Source organism: Fukomys damarensis, unplaced genomic scaffold (assembly GCF_012274545.1).
Source record: "Fukomys damarensis isolate Sample0158 unplaced genomic scaffold, DMR_v1.0_HiC HiC_scaffold_39, whole genome shotgun sequence".
NCBI classification, from domain to species: Eukaryota; Metazoa; Chordata; class Mammalia; order Rodentia; family Bathyergidae; genus Fukomys; species Fukomys damarensis.
The window spans coordinates 13,958,614-13,973,914 of NW_022900951.1; the positions used below are offsets into that span (position 1 = coordinate 13,958,614).

The window sequence follows — 15,301 nt, forward strand, 5'->3', positions numbered from 1 at the left end:
CTCTCTCTCTCACACACACACACACACACACACACACACACACAAGATGATAATAATAAACCATTTACTAAGCACTGACTTATCATGTGCCAGGCACCCTGCTAGGTATTTTATATTCATTGTCTCATCTTGGTTTCTCAGCAACCCCAGCAGATTGGTACAACCTTGGTGTGACTTGATTTGTTAGATTGTTGTTTCCCATCCCCCTTCCATCCCCAGGAACTGAGCTGTGAATCCCCAGGAAGTGGTTGTTTTTCATAGGAGGAAGGCAAAGAGCTTTCCAGAACATGAACATCAATTACTGCAGGAAAGGCAGGCCTTGGGAAGGTGGGGGAAAGAAGGGCAAAGGTTCCTGGTAAAGTGTAGGGGCAGGAGGGGGAAGGAAGGGCAGAAAGTGGGTAGAGTCTCCTGTCTCCAATCAGTTCCAAGAATTCCTTGGGTTTCTTCTGCATCTTGGATAGGCCGGCCTAGCTTTGCTTTCTGGGCCCAGCCCTGTTTGAGTTCCCTTCTCTACCCTCACCACTGCTGCTGTTGATCACTGGACACAAAAGGACACAACCCGAACCAGGGCTCACTCTTCCTTTCAGAGCTCAGCTCTCTCTTCCTAAGTCTATGGTTTAGACAAGAGTAGGCCAAAAGTCCATGTGTTAAAGGCTTAGCCTCCTGCTTGGCACTACTGGGAGGTGGTGGAACCATTAAGAGGTGCGGCCTAGAGGGAGGGTTGCAGGCATGCCCTTGAAGGGGATAATGGGACTTTAAGCCCTGGTCCTCCTCTCTTTTCACTTCCTGGCCATGAGATGGAGTTTTTCTCTTCCACATGGCTAACTGTGGACCAAAACCTCCACAACTGAGAGCCCAAATAACTCTTTTGTCTTTCTAAGTTGATTGTTTCAGGTGTCTCAGTTGATTGTCTAAGGTGCTTGTAATGGTAGCAGAAGGCTGACTATCATACAACGCCTCTGGACTAGCCTGTGTCCCAGGCATAGGCTCATTCCCAGCATTCACCAGCAATATTTCATCTGTGGCACACTGATTGGCTGCTCGTGGGGCTCATTTCTCCTCCTTCCTGGACTACTGTCTTCAGCCTTCCTTGCAGTTAGGTGTGGTCTTGAGCCTGCGTGCTGGGCAACAGGCTGTGAACGGAAGTGATGAGCACCATTTCCAGGCCTGGCTCTCACAATCCTTCCTTCCATTAAATGCTTCAGTCTCTTTCTCCTTGCATCAGCTTGATGTACAAGGACTTCTGGAAGCTACCTGATGATGTCAGTGGAGCCACAAGATGGGAAGGCCTTCATGCCTGAATCATGGCTTGTAGGTGGGCCATCTGCCATCAGGGGTACCTGTTTGGGGCTTTATATGAGTGAGAAATAAATTTCTATTTTATTTGAAATTACTGCCATGCTTTCAATTCATTAGTAACAGCACCCAGCATTATGTTACCTGGCTCAGTGGTTCCTGGACCCTGCCCTGAGCCCTCTGGGAATGACCACCCTATTGCTTCCTCCGTGCTCAGAGCCCTCCCCACAACCCACTGGCTAAAACCAAAACGGCAAAAGCAGCCCAAGTGCTCAGAGCCCAATTCCAAGCTTCCACTCTCTACTTTTCCTACCATTCAGGTACCAAGCATCCTTGGCCGCTCTTCCTGATTTGAATCAGGTTTTTTTTTTCTTTCTCTCATTGAGTTTATTGGTACTTTTTAGGTATTTAGTGCAGTTATATTCATCATTGGGATCTTGTACCTTTACATGATGTATCTTGGTTCTTGTTTTTCCCCATTCCCCTGCCCCCCTTCACCCCCTCCACCCTTCCCTATTTACAAAGACTTCGTTTCCATTTTTCCCTTTGCTCATATTTTTCTTTTCCCTTCCTTCCTTTCCCCTACTAATGTGCATTTGAGATTACTCTTTGCTCAGCAATTGCACAAATATTCACTGAAAGCCTCACATTGCTGGCAGGGGCAAAAGAGTGGCAACAACAAGCAGGAAAGAGGCAGAGATGTCAGCAGCCTTGCTCCCCTTGCCTTGCCCTGCAGCTCCATATGGCCTCACCTGTGCCATATGTTGGGGTGGTGGAGGGTAAAGCAGCCTGGCACAACATAAACTAATAGGCCTAAGAAGTAGACATACCTAGCTTCTTATCACAGGGCACTGACAGAACTATAACACCTTCTTTTCTCCTGGCAGCCCTTGCTAGTCTGCTGGATTATAGAAGAGGTAGGCCTGGGATGTCCACCCTTTCCCTATACCAGATCCTTTACAGGACAGGTCCTGGTGGATTATCCTTTGGGGGAGTTCACCATCTATGACTCCTGGGCAAATGGTACCCCCCACACTTTCCCTTATTGCTCTACATAACTGATTCTCTGGGTAAAGATTGCCCATTCAAGTGTCCTTCCTCTCTACTGACCACTGAGGTGCCAGTACTAATAAGTCTTTCTTTGCTTTTAACATTATTGCGCACTGTCTGGGTTCCTCTCCAAAAATACCAGATCTTCTAAAGACACCGGGTCCTTGCTACACTGGAGCGACTAAATTAATCAGAATATTTCTACCCAATCAAGGTTCTCATGTGCAAAGGTCCATCCAAAAATATCTTCTGTAACCTTCACTATAACCTCATGAGGTAAGCAGGCATAATCCTTGCTTTTATAAGCAAAAGACCTAGACTTGCCTCAGGCTCTGTAGTAAGTGTCAGAGCAGAACTGAATAAGGCTCAATGAAGGCTGACCAAATTCTTCCCAGGCCTAAACCCCTGGTTCCAGAGATACTTGACTGGGAACTGTGATACCTGCAATTTTCCTAAAAAGGCACTGCAGTGGAACATTTCCTGTCCGTGAGTCAGATAAAGCCCTGACCTGGAGAGCCACTGCTCTAATCAAGTGCCAAGAATACACTTCCAAGGGCATGGCAACTACAGCTCCAGTCAGGAAGACTCCATCCAAGGCTGCTACTGGGCTTCCACCTTCCTCTTCATCCCCATCAACACTTAAGCCTTGGCTAAAGAGCTCCCAGAATGTTCGAAATGTTTTTTCCTTACTGGTGAATTTTGTGTCTAATTAGCTCAGTGACGACTGTGAGAAAAGGGTAAAGTTGGGTGTATTCAAGATTTATGGTAAGGACTGGATGAAATGTTTTGGAGGCAGCCCCCCATCCTTGTGCAGACAAGGTTGGAGAATGTGGGAAAGCCTGGAGCTGGCAGTCCAAGGGATGGTTCTGATGCTGGCCACCTAACTGGTCCCATGCCTGGCAACTGGTTTTAGAGGATTTCCAGCTGCCTATGCCAACTAAAAGGTGGTACAACTACACCTTGGAAACGTATCTGCCTAAAGTGGTCACAGAAGCTGGAAGGACAACCAGCTGGGACTCCCTGGACTGCCTTGTGTACTGCACTGTACCTGCCAGCTACTCACTTGTTAGACTATCAGTGTCTGTGTACCATTTGCCTGGGACTTGTCCTACGGCTGTCACAGTGTGATTCTAAGCTCCCTGTGCTCCCCGGGCCTGCTCTTTTTCGCTCTGCCTCTCTTGCCTGCCTTCTTCCTTTTCCCTAGCTCCCTCTTCGGGGCTTTGGCCTTGGGCTTGGCCTGTGGCAGCCCACAAACAGCCTTCAGGGCTGGAAAGACTGCTTGAGGAGCAGGGATGGTGTCCATATAAATGCAACACCAGATTTCCCTCCCCCTGGACCTTTTCAGAATCTGGGCTGGCACTGACTGATGCATTTGAAAATCCTTTAAAATGCCCTTTAAAACAAATTAAAATCCAAGAAATTGACCATATTATATCCATCAGACTGATTACAATGAAAAGTATTGCAAATACTAAGTTCACAAAGACAAGGAGAAACTGAAATGTGCACACTGCTGATAAAATGGTGCCACTCCTATGGAGAGCTGTTGAGAATTTTCTAACAAAATTCAATGACTGCCTACCCTATGCTTCACAACTCTACTCCTGGGTATACTCTCCCCCAAAGCAAAAACATTTATTCACAGAAATACTTGTACACAAATGTTCCTATCTGTTCTATTTATGAGAGCCGCAAACTGGGAACAACCCAAATGCCTGTCCCCAGGTGTGTGCCACATTCACACAATGGAATACTACTCAGCAATAAAAAGCAATCAACTATTGCTATGTGTCCTGGCACAGATACAGCTCAAAAGCACTGCTGAGTGAAGGATCCCAGATACAAAAGTATTCATTCTGCAGGATTTCACTGATACAACATAGATAAATAAGCAAAAACATTTATACTGTGATGCTGGAAGTCAGAACGCAGTTGCTCTGAGTAGGGAGGAGGAAGAATGGGTTGGAAAGAAGCCTTTCTAGAGTGATGGGAGTGTTTTCTAGCCTCTCTTAGGAAGTGGTTACATAAGCGCCTACAAATGTCAAAGCTGTTCCATCTAACAATTTTACAAATCATGTTGTCTTCTGTTGATAATATGATTTAGAAAAGAGACATTTAATCTACTATCAAAGAACTGCAGAATGAAGAAAAGCCCCCAGTGGTTCTTATGCATGCATTTGTGACTGCTCAGAGCCCAGTGTGGGGCAGGGACATGGAGCAGGCAGGCAGTGGAAAGGGGAGAGGACACCTGTCAGGGGCCCTTTATCTTAGGTACAAAGGAGGCAGCAATGTCGGCCCCCAAACACAAATGCTCAATGAAATAAAATAACAGAGGCCCCAAGGAAAGCTGGCTCTGGAGTGTGGAATAGATATCAGGCTTTGAGCCAAAATCACTTTCCAAGAAATGCCAATATTTTTGGATTTGGGAAACAAGAGCGAGTCTTCAGGACAGCAAGAGCCAGAATGTATTTGGAGAACAACTGCTGCTCCACTGAGAAGACTCTGTGCAAGAGACTTCAACGTGCTGCTACTGAGACCTCCTCTGTAGGTCTCTAGGATGAGGCACCCAGAAAAGCCCCAACTGGAGTGCAAGGCAAAAATCCCTTAAGGGCAAAGGTCTCCTATTTTGCCTAGTAGAGAGGAATCTTCCATTTCCTCAGTAAGAGGCTGGCCATAATCGCATGTGGTTATTCAGCCTCCGAATAGCACATAGAAGCTGTATGAGCCACTGGCACAGGCCTGAGCATGCCAGAGAGGCCTGCACACCAACCCTGTTTCTGATCATGAGAACTATGTAGCTTTGAGAAAGTCACTTAATCTCTCTGAGCTGCAGTTTCCTTGCCTGTGAAAGGGGGTGGGGGAGAAGGCACCTGCTGGTGAAATAGAAACTGCCCAGTGCCTAGTGAACATTCAAGGAGAATCATGTCTGGGTTCCCAGGATCCTTCCAGATTGTCTATGTCAACATCTCAGCAGGAAGAAGAATCTCCTTCAGCCAAATGAGCATTCTTTTTTATTTATTTTTGAGCCTTGTGTGCACAGAATTTGCCAAGTCATAATCCATGGTTCATGACACTGTTCCATGCATGGCTCACTTTTTGCTTGTTTTATTTAAAAATCATTGCAATACTGTAAAATTTAAAATAATAAACATTAGTGAAGCCATCAGTGGACTCAACAACATGTGGTTCTCTCTCTCTGCATTTTCCATTCCATCAGCTCCTTTGTCTATATCTCATTATACTTTCGCATGGTGCTAAGCATTAAGAAGGAGGCAGATCGGGGTAAAAGGCTTGAGAGTGGTGAGGAGCAGGAAAGCATGAGCAGGGGCTAGAGAAGGAACTACTTTAAGGAAAGTGATCAGGGAAGGCCTCTTTGAAGTGGAGTCATTTGAGCAAAGACCTGAAAGAAGAAAGAAGAAATAATAGTATTCCAGTGCTCCCAGAAGAGGGGAGGGAGACAGAGAGAGGAAGGGGGAGGGGGAGAGAAGGGGGAGAGGGAGGGAGGGAGGGAGAGAGAGAGAGAGAGACAGTGTGTTCCAGAGTGCTAGGAAAGAAAGGTAGGGGCTACATCACATATGGCTTTCTCATTTTCATTTTACAAAGACTTTCAGATGCAACCTACTTTACAGATGAAAAAACAAAGCCTCAGGAGAGGTGACCTGGCCCATGCCATGTACCTAGTTAGAGGCAGGATTAAGCTTAGAATTCAAAGCTTCATGCACCTTCTGTGACACAACATGGCCCCTCTGTACCCGCAAATGATTTGAATTCCACAGAATGCCTCCAAGCAGCTTTCAGGTAATGAGGTGACAAATAGTATATTGAAATGGTGTTCTTCCAAGCAGAAGTTCTTTACAAGTAAAGAGATGATTTGAAGACTAATTAGGATTTTGACATTCTTTAATGACTAAGTCCTTAGGGCCATGTCACAATCTATGTGACTATTTCCAAATTATTTTCTTACCATGGGTGATATTTATTCTCAGAATAAAAATCAAAGATATGCTATGACAGTCGTTGAAATTTGAGTTGAGTGCTATGATCACACAAGCAGAAGCAAGAATTTGTCCTGTCTGCAAATAACTGTGAAGTATACAAGTGGTAGCTTAATGATTTTACATGTACTTTAATAGCATCCCTTCAGTTCAATAGATGATAAGAATTCTTATTTCTAATGAAGTAATTGGAAATATTAAGGTCAGGAGTATAAAGGTTCACCTTTGCCCTTTCATTTGAAACTCTGAGCTGGGTACAAGGTAAAAACAGGAGACAGATCGTGACTAAAGACATTTGAATAAGTCTGACCTGAATTCCCTATTAAACCTTCAGGGTAAGTGGATTTCTCAAGTCTTGTTTTCTTCTTTGGTTGGCTAATCCTTTCCTTCCAGGAGGAGATTTTAGCCCCTCTCCTCACTGGCTTGTCTATGGAAACAGACCCATGTGCTATTTCATCCCTCATCCCCCATCCCCACCCTGGGCTCGGATACAACTGCAGAAATTATGACTCAAGAGATCACAATTACTGACTTCCGAGAGTCTCAGATTTCTCCCAGGAGAATAAGCAGATGAGAAGTTCTATGTATTTTCAAAGACAGATGAATTCAGGCTGTTTGTGAATCACACCCATGCTTTTCTCTGCTTCTCATTTTTTCTGAGGACAATTCTGAAAGCATGCAGAGGTGACAGTGCTAATGGTAGAGGGGCCTGACATACCTTGGCACAGGTAAGAATCATCTGCCTTTAGTTACGTAAGCTGTGAGTTCCCAGGACCAAGACAGTTCAGTCCAGTGGATGCAACAAAAGTGACACCAAGTGTTGGCCAGTAAGTCACTGATTATCTGCCTAAGCCCTCTGTCCTAAGCCACTTTCCTATTGTGAAAGCTTAGGGGCACTGGTAGATCTCACAGTGTACAGACACTCATTGCCTGTAGCTCTAATTTGAGAAAGAAAACACAATGCAGAGTTTTACCAAGTCTGAGACAAATCCTTCTGATTTGCAGAGAAGAGACCCTACTTAAAGAAATGACACAGAGGTGCCAGCCCAGCCATTGACTGGCTGTATGAGAATGAGCAAGTCCCTTAACCTCTGTATGCCTCAGATTCCTCAGTTGTACCATGAGAAGGAGTAATAACTGCATATAGATCCTGTAGTGTTGTTAAGGAGGATAAATGAATTAATATGTGTAAAACTTAGAACTATTCCTGGCACATGGTGAGTCCTCAGTAGGGTTTGCTAGTCTTATTATACCAAAAGATAGGGAGCCAAAAGACCCTCATGGTGCAATGGTAAATAAATAAGGGAAGAATTATATTTGAAAGTATAAATAAGCAATAAAAAAAATGAAAAGGAGTGATTTTTCTTCTCAGCAGCTTTTCTGTGGCAATGGTTAATCTATCAAAACATAAGCTTGGCATGGGCTGGCCTCCCAAGGTCTGCAATGGGGACCTCGTGTGGGAGTCGTAACTAGCATCTAAGGTGACAAGTGTAAGGTAAAGAGAAGAGGTAGTAGATGGGGGCCTGATGCAAGGTTTTCACTAAGCCAGGTTCCCTGGGATAAATAGAGATACAGTCAACCTTGGCTGCACAAGAGACTCAACTGGGGAGCCTTGAAAGATCTGGAGACCTCAGGTCACACCCCAGACCAATGAAATCAGAATCCTCCATGGTTATGCCTAGGTAACAGGATTTGTAAGCGCTCCCATGTGCAGCCAGGGATGAGGACCCCTCTCCTCACATCTAGACCCCGCTTCGCCACCACATCGGTGGAGGAAAGCTTATCTTGATCTGCTCAGACAAAGTCTCAATTTTCTTCACAGAGGCAAACAGAAAACACACCAAGACCCATCCAGGGCAGGAATTGATTACTATTCGTTTATGGGTCCATAGTACCAGGTCTACAGTCTTGATGCTGCATCAATAAGTGAACAACTAGATAAATGGATGGAGGAATGAATGAATAAAAAGCATCACAGTAAATGTCTGCTGATAAGGAAGGAAGTTTGTTTGTTTTTTGCGGTACCAAGGATCAAACTCAGAACCTTGTGCTTACAAGGCAGACGCAGCACCACTAAGCTAAATCCTCAGCACCAGAAGTAAGTTGGTTAAAAACTTTCTGCAGGGCAATTTGAAAACATTCATACCTACTGACCCAGAAAATCAGCTTCTTGGAATCACCCCAAGGAAATGCAGTCCCTGGCTGGCTTTTTTCCCAGGTGCCTGCAGTTCTGATTAAAGAGAGATCTGTGGGCTACAGAAGGAAACAGTGGACACTCCAGGGTGACCATGCTCTTGCAATCCCACTTCTGTGAGGGAAGTGAGAGAACAGTGCCCCCAGAAAAGACCATATTTTTTCTTCCATTAGAGTTGAGAATTCACAGACTTCCATATAAGAACTCAGTGTAGACTGAGAGTTCAATGGTCTAAGACAAAAGAGTCTCTTCTCAATAGGAAAATGCTTATAACAAGGCCCAGCCAACCAGGCACTTAGGCCTAAAAGAGCTACAGTTAGCCAGGCCCATTTTGGATTTTGAACAGAACAGCCCTCTATTAGCACCTCAGGAGAAGCTGACTGCAAAATTGTCTCTGTGTGGTTAATGGTGTGACCCAATTTTGCCAGCTGGTAAGAACAGAGGTGTCAGCGTTTTGAAGCCTTGCCCAACATACTGTAGATGGGTATTTAACTTAGGAGAATTAAAAATCATCCCTTTCAGAAGAAGGGGCTCAATTTGCCTTTGAATACATCTTAAAGGCACAATATATTAGGGTGAATTCATTTGTCAAGAACTAGGGTCTGTTCCTCAAGATGGGATCTCCATCTATCATGCAGGTGATGAGGGACCTTCTCCACTGGGTATGCAGCAGAATGAAAATGATAGGACTTTGAGTTAGGGTCTGGAACCAAGAGGAATAAAATCTGCAAATATGCCTTTTAAAAGCCCAACTATCCCATCTGAAGCTATAGATATATTTGTACGTGTATGTACTTCTTCGTAGTTAAGAGGAAATAGAATCATCTTCAAATTTAAAAACATTCCCTGGGTAAGACCACTTATAAGAAGTCTAGTCCAGAAAAAATATTATTCTTGTGTTATAGAATCAAAGCAGTGGAAGAAAAAAAAATCAAAGGAAATGATCAGTCAGGGAAAATGTCTGGGTTCCAAAATGCTGCAGGAGACTGCATAAAAAGCATGGTAACATGTAAGTTGTGCTAAACATACTTTTTTCTACAGTCACTCTTCACCAAGTGTATATTTTGTCAAATGCCTCTTTAAGGATTTATTCTGAGGGATTTCCTACCATTCTTGGGCTTAAAAGTTCAGGCAAGGTTAAGGGGCTGGGTGGACTTTGGAAATGAAAGGCCACACAGAAAGACAGCCACCAGAACATAGCACTGAGGAGGCTGAGGTCATCCTCCAGTGCCCTGAAAGTCCCATTTCTAAAGGGTCTGGGAAGTTTGCCTGAGTCACAGGCAACCCCCATCTTTGACCAGCCATTCTACAATGAACACAGGTCAAGGATCATATGGAGGCCCAAGGACTCTGTGTGTATGTGTGTGTGTGCGTGCGTGTATGTGTGTGTGTGTGTGTGTGTGTGTGTGTGTGTGTGTGTGGCTAGTATTTTCCTACACTGGCAAACCACCAAAGGGAAGGATGGTAAGCAAGTAGCAACATCTTCAATGCCAAAGATGACATCATTACTATCATTGTAACCACTTCAATAAGTCTTTCATAGAAGAGGGACTAAAACCAAGTAATTCCCTAAAAACTGAGCAAAGTAATACTAAGAGATGTTAGCTAATTGATTCCTTAACATGCAAATGCTTATTCCTCGATGAAACTGTATGTTCTAAAATCAAAAGACAGAGAGAGCAGCTGCTTCCCACTTCCTCCATTGAAATTGCTCTTGGTAAGGTCATGTTGCCCTCCATGTGGCCAGATCCACAGAGAAACACTCTTGGCTCTCAGCCTACCCAGCTCAACAGTGTTCAACACATTTGACCATTCCCTCCTTCTTTTAAAACACAAATCAGATTGTTTTACTCATCTGCATGAAACTCTCCAATGGCACCTCACTGTACTTTAAAATAAAAGCCAAGCCCCACAAAATCCTATCTGACCTGATCCCACTTTAATGTTTTCCAAACTCATTTCCTATCCTATCACTTTCCCCTTTAACCAGAATACTACCAAGCTCATTCCTGCCTCCAGGCCTTTTTACTGGCTGTATCCTCAACCTAGAATGCCCTACCCACAGCTCGTTCCTTCTCACTTGATTTACAGTCTCAAATCACAACACTTTCCTCCTTTGAGACGGTTCTAGGATCATCTGTAATAGCCCCCACCTCCATCCCAGCTATTCATTCTTATGCCAGTTTCCATGTGTCTACTTCAGCACTTATCCCATCTGTAAACTCTTGTCTTTGTTTACTGTTTACAATCTTTCTTCTCCGCCCCATCTGGAATGAAAGTTCCTTGGGGATAGCGATCTCGTGCCATTTCATTGCTATATCCTCAGCACCTAAGACAATGTCGGGCCCATAGATTGTGCTCAGTGAGTATTCACTTAGAGGAAGGAAGGGAGGGGGAGGGAAAGAGGGAAGTCAATATTCTCAACTAGTGTATTCAGAGACTGGTATGACTCAGATACCTCAGAGTAAATTGAATAATAGGCTAAATTTATTTTGGCTATAGTTGAAGATATGCAGAATCTAGTCTTTCTTATATGAAACATTGAGCTGACGCAGGGTGAAGAAGCAAGCACTGCATAGGGCCCTAATGGAATGTCCATTGGAACATAGAGGATTTGACTTTGAGACTATACAGGAGAGCATGACTAGGCAATGGCCTCTGCTCCCACAGCACCCCCTAGTGCTGAGAGGGAAGAGTGAACCCTGTCATCCTCCTAAGATGCGGAATGACCACACAGAATTCTGCCTAAGTTACTATTATGGGCCCATGACCAAACTCTGAGCACCAGTAAGGTAGGAGAGGGGCCTTATTCAGCACTCAACAAACATTTGTTGAATGACTGTATTTAACAGAGTTTTTCCATCCAGATTAGTTATATTTTATTTACAAAACACAAAATGCTTATTATGTGCCAGGTACTCAGCTAGATGTTTACAGATAGTCAACCCTCACAAACAACCCTACAAGGGAGAGACTATTATTATCACTACTTTACAGGTAAGGAAACTGAATTATGAAAAGAATAAGGAACTTGCTCCCCAGTGGCAGAGCTGGGACTAAACACTATTGGAGCCTTAGCTCCAGAGTTTATGTCTTTAACCACTAGTCTGTGCTACTGAGGGTATCTAGAGCCACAGCACTGTGTACCAAGGCTAGGTACTAGGAGGACCCACATGGAAAATAGGTACTCACCTCTTACAGGAAACTGGGGTGGTGAAGTGCTATGCACTTTATACACTACTTCCTTGTGCCACCTCTGCTGGCTGAGGGAAGAAAGGAAAGGAGGAAATCTGTGGGTCCTACCAGTATTTCCAACTTCCTGTTCTAGCAGGTCTCTTCCTCCCTTCCTGTTTCTACTACAGTTCTAGCCCAGTGATTTTCAATCTAGTGCAACTCTGTCCCTGCTACCAAGGGGACATTTCTGCTTGACACAATTGGGGACAGAGGGAGTCTCTACTAGTAGTTAGTGGGTAGAAGAGGCCAGGGATGCTGCTAAACAGCTTACAATGCTCAGGACAGCTCTCTTGCATGTGTGGGAATGTGTACACACACACACACACACACACACACACACACACACTCTGATCCCAAATGTCTGTAGTGCTTAAGGTTGAGTTACTCTGTCGTGGTCCAGAGACTATTGCTAAGAAAATTAATGACAATGATGGTAAGGTCATCAATGGCAGGTCCATCTATGAATGTTGAGAAATGCCAGCCAGGATCCTCTGTGCCTCCAGAAAATCTACAGGAAGAGGCAATGGCCTTCCTGTCTGTTTCCCTCTCCCTCCCAATTCCTGGAGCCATAGAAGCTCCTTCCTGTCGAGAAGCTGAGAGCAGCCTTGGCCCACATGGCACATAGCAGAGGCTGCTAATACCCACTTCCTTTGGCAGCTGCTTAATGCTCTTGGCTTGGAATTTGGTATTCCTCGAGCCCTTTTTCTTAATTACATTCTAGAGATGAAGGAAAACCCATGTATAATTCAGAAACCGAACTGTCCTATCTTTGAATCCTTTCAAACTTGCCAAATCAGAGTAGAACTGTGCAGTTCCTGCAGACTACAGAGGTCTCGAAGAAGTGAATGGGCCTGGATGAGCCTAGCCAGAGCCAAAAACAAATCTCCAAATGGCACCCATGGCAGAAGCCAACAAAATGTAGAATATTCTTTATGAATGATAAAAAGAAGAAAAATCCAGTTTAGACTCAGGGTAGAAAAGAGTGGGAGAAGGCGATGATGTGGTAAACCCTGAAGGCCTAAACTTGACTGCCGCCTCTGCCACTCACCTCTGGGACCTAGGCTCATCACTTTCCCATGTGCGAAATGGGATTTGAGGCATCCCCATAAGGATGCTGTGAGGGTCCGTGAGGAGGCTGTAAAGGGACTCCCCACTGTATGCAGGTTAGAGCAGAGCCTTACTGAATTTTTGTTTGCTTGCTCACCAACATTCATCCCGATATTCACTTAGTACTGTTTATCCTTTTAACCATCTCCGTGCCCGAGGGATCCAAAAGCTATTTATCTTTAGCTCACCAACCCAGGAGAAGCTGGATGTTCTGAGCACTCAGTAGAGTAACAGTGAACACAAATAAGCCCTTAGAAGCACTGTATGTGACTTGATTTGCAGTCATTTCCAGGAATCATATTGTTCATTAGGGTTTAAAGCTGGGCTTTGGCTAATGAATAAATGCACAATCCAGAGTCAATGGCATATGCTAAGATGCTGTTTTATGGTAATCTGTGTGGCAAAAAAAATGTCTACGATGGCGTGGATAAACTCCTACCCAGAGAACTGGACCAGACCAGCAGTTTTCAAACTCAGAATTCTCTGGGGAACTCTCCATCCGATCCCCAAAAGCCTGACCTAATACATCTGATGGGGTCCAGGAATACACAGGTCAAAAACTCACTGAAGGTGATTCTAAGGTCAGATGGATTTAACAACCTTTTTACAAGGCTTCTAAATTGTGTGGAGCAGATTATCAAGTGTGAGGCACTAACCCATGATCCTTAAATAGCTTCCAAAATCCTTAACCAAGATATTGCACAAACATTGTTTGAAGCTGCATTTGCTTTTACATCTAAGACAGTATTTTTAGATATGAGATTTGTTTTCCTTCCAGCAAGATGCTCTACCTCATTACTACCAATTAGGCAAGTTCATTTAAAAGCTTTGCATCCATACTTGTGAAATTCCCCTTTGCTCATCCAACTTTATGTCTAAACAGTGCAGCTGATGGCTGTATAGTTCCACTTATGAATTCCACTCTTGTGAATGTATTTCCAAAATTGCTTTAGAAATGCTTTGTCTGGGAAAGCCAGAACTGCTGGTTTTAATAAGAACATGGTTTAAACATAGTTATCCAGGTCACTGATATTTCATGTCTTCCCGGAACACAGGCAGCACCCAGTACTCAGAGAGTACCTCCAGTACCTTCTGTTTTTGAAAACAAAGACTGCCCCCACCCAACTCCATCCTTCTCTCACATAGAAGGACTTCCCTACCCACTCCTGGCCACCATTTTGCCTTTAGAAAGACTAACATGGCTTAATAGAATGAAAACTGAGGCTAGACCGAGAGAAAACAAGTCTTAGCTCTGGCTAAAACTCGAAAGCATCACACAGTGCCCACAATAGTGTCCAGCAACACTGTCTGGCCCGCAATCTATGCTCAACCACTAACCGAATTAATTCAGTTATTTGACAGGAGTCCTGTGCCCTCCTTTCACAAAACCCAAACAAAAATTCTCTGAACAATTTCAACATTCCACAGAATTCACATATGAGAACACATTCTAGTATATAATCAATGAAGTAAAAGGAATTTTATTTTTAGCTACTGGACTTCACAGGAAAGATCAGAGTCCTATTTAAACTTCTCTTTTATCCCTAACCTTCAAATGACACTCCTATGATTTGCTCCTTATAATTTGTATTTTTTTTAAAAAAAAGACTCAGTTAAAGATGGCCTCGAGCAGATCTGAAACAATACAAAACAACAAGAGAAATAAACCAGATGGCAAAAAATCATAAATCAGGCCAAGCCATGCTGAACAAGCTACAAAGGAAGCCATCATCAAACTATAAAGGGAAGAGGCACTTTGTTCCTCATGGATAAGTCTCCATTATTGCTTCCTTGCAAAGGAAAGCTCGGAGGTCATCCAGGGAAAGGTGGTGTCCTTCCTTCTCCACCTGTCACAAGCTAGACTAGAAAAAGCTGCATGACAGTTGGGGACCCCCAAAGGGTCAGTACTCAGAGAAGGCAAGTGGTTATTGCTTCCCACGTGACAGAAAAAGAACAGTTTGGGAGGATTCCTGTTTAAATTGCAGGAGGGCAAAGGAAGGAGAAGAAAAAGAAATTGACCTAATATATCAACACTGTTTCTAACACTTGATGAAAACAACAAAAACTCCCCTGTAGAAAAACCATCCATCCCTACCTTTCCTTGACATCAATAAAAGGACACACCTTACAGAAATATCATTAGCACCCTCTGGGCGGAGGAAGACAAGACACTAAAATTTGACACCTGTTCTTGCTTGGCTATGTCTCAAACGCTGGACTAAATGTTTGCACCTTTCCATGCAGATAAGTACTTTAGTTTGGGAGCATTTGCTTTGTTGTATAATTGCTGGGTGGATAATCAAATACTCAGAAGGGGTGTGTGTGTGTGTGCGCGCGCGCGCGCGTGCGCGCACAAGCTCATCAGCCAAACTGCATTGGAGTGGCCTTTCAGCTCTTAAAACAGTGGCCGTATATTTCTCATACA

The 15,301-nt window shown here is 44.0% G+C and overlaps 1 protein-coding gene across 2 annotated transcripts in view; it reads right to left on the minus strand.

Annotated features, from left to right (window-relative positions):
* Positions 1-15,301, minus strand: part of Rai2 (retinoic acid induced 2) — a 63,593-nt gene that overhangs the window by 19,493 nt on the left and 28,799 nt on the right. The window lies entirely within an intron of this gene.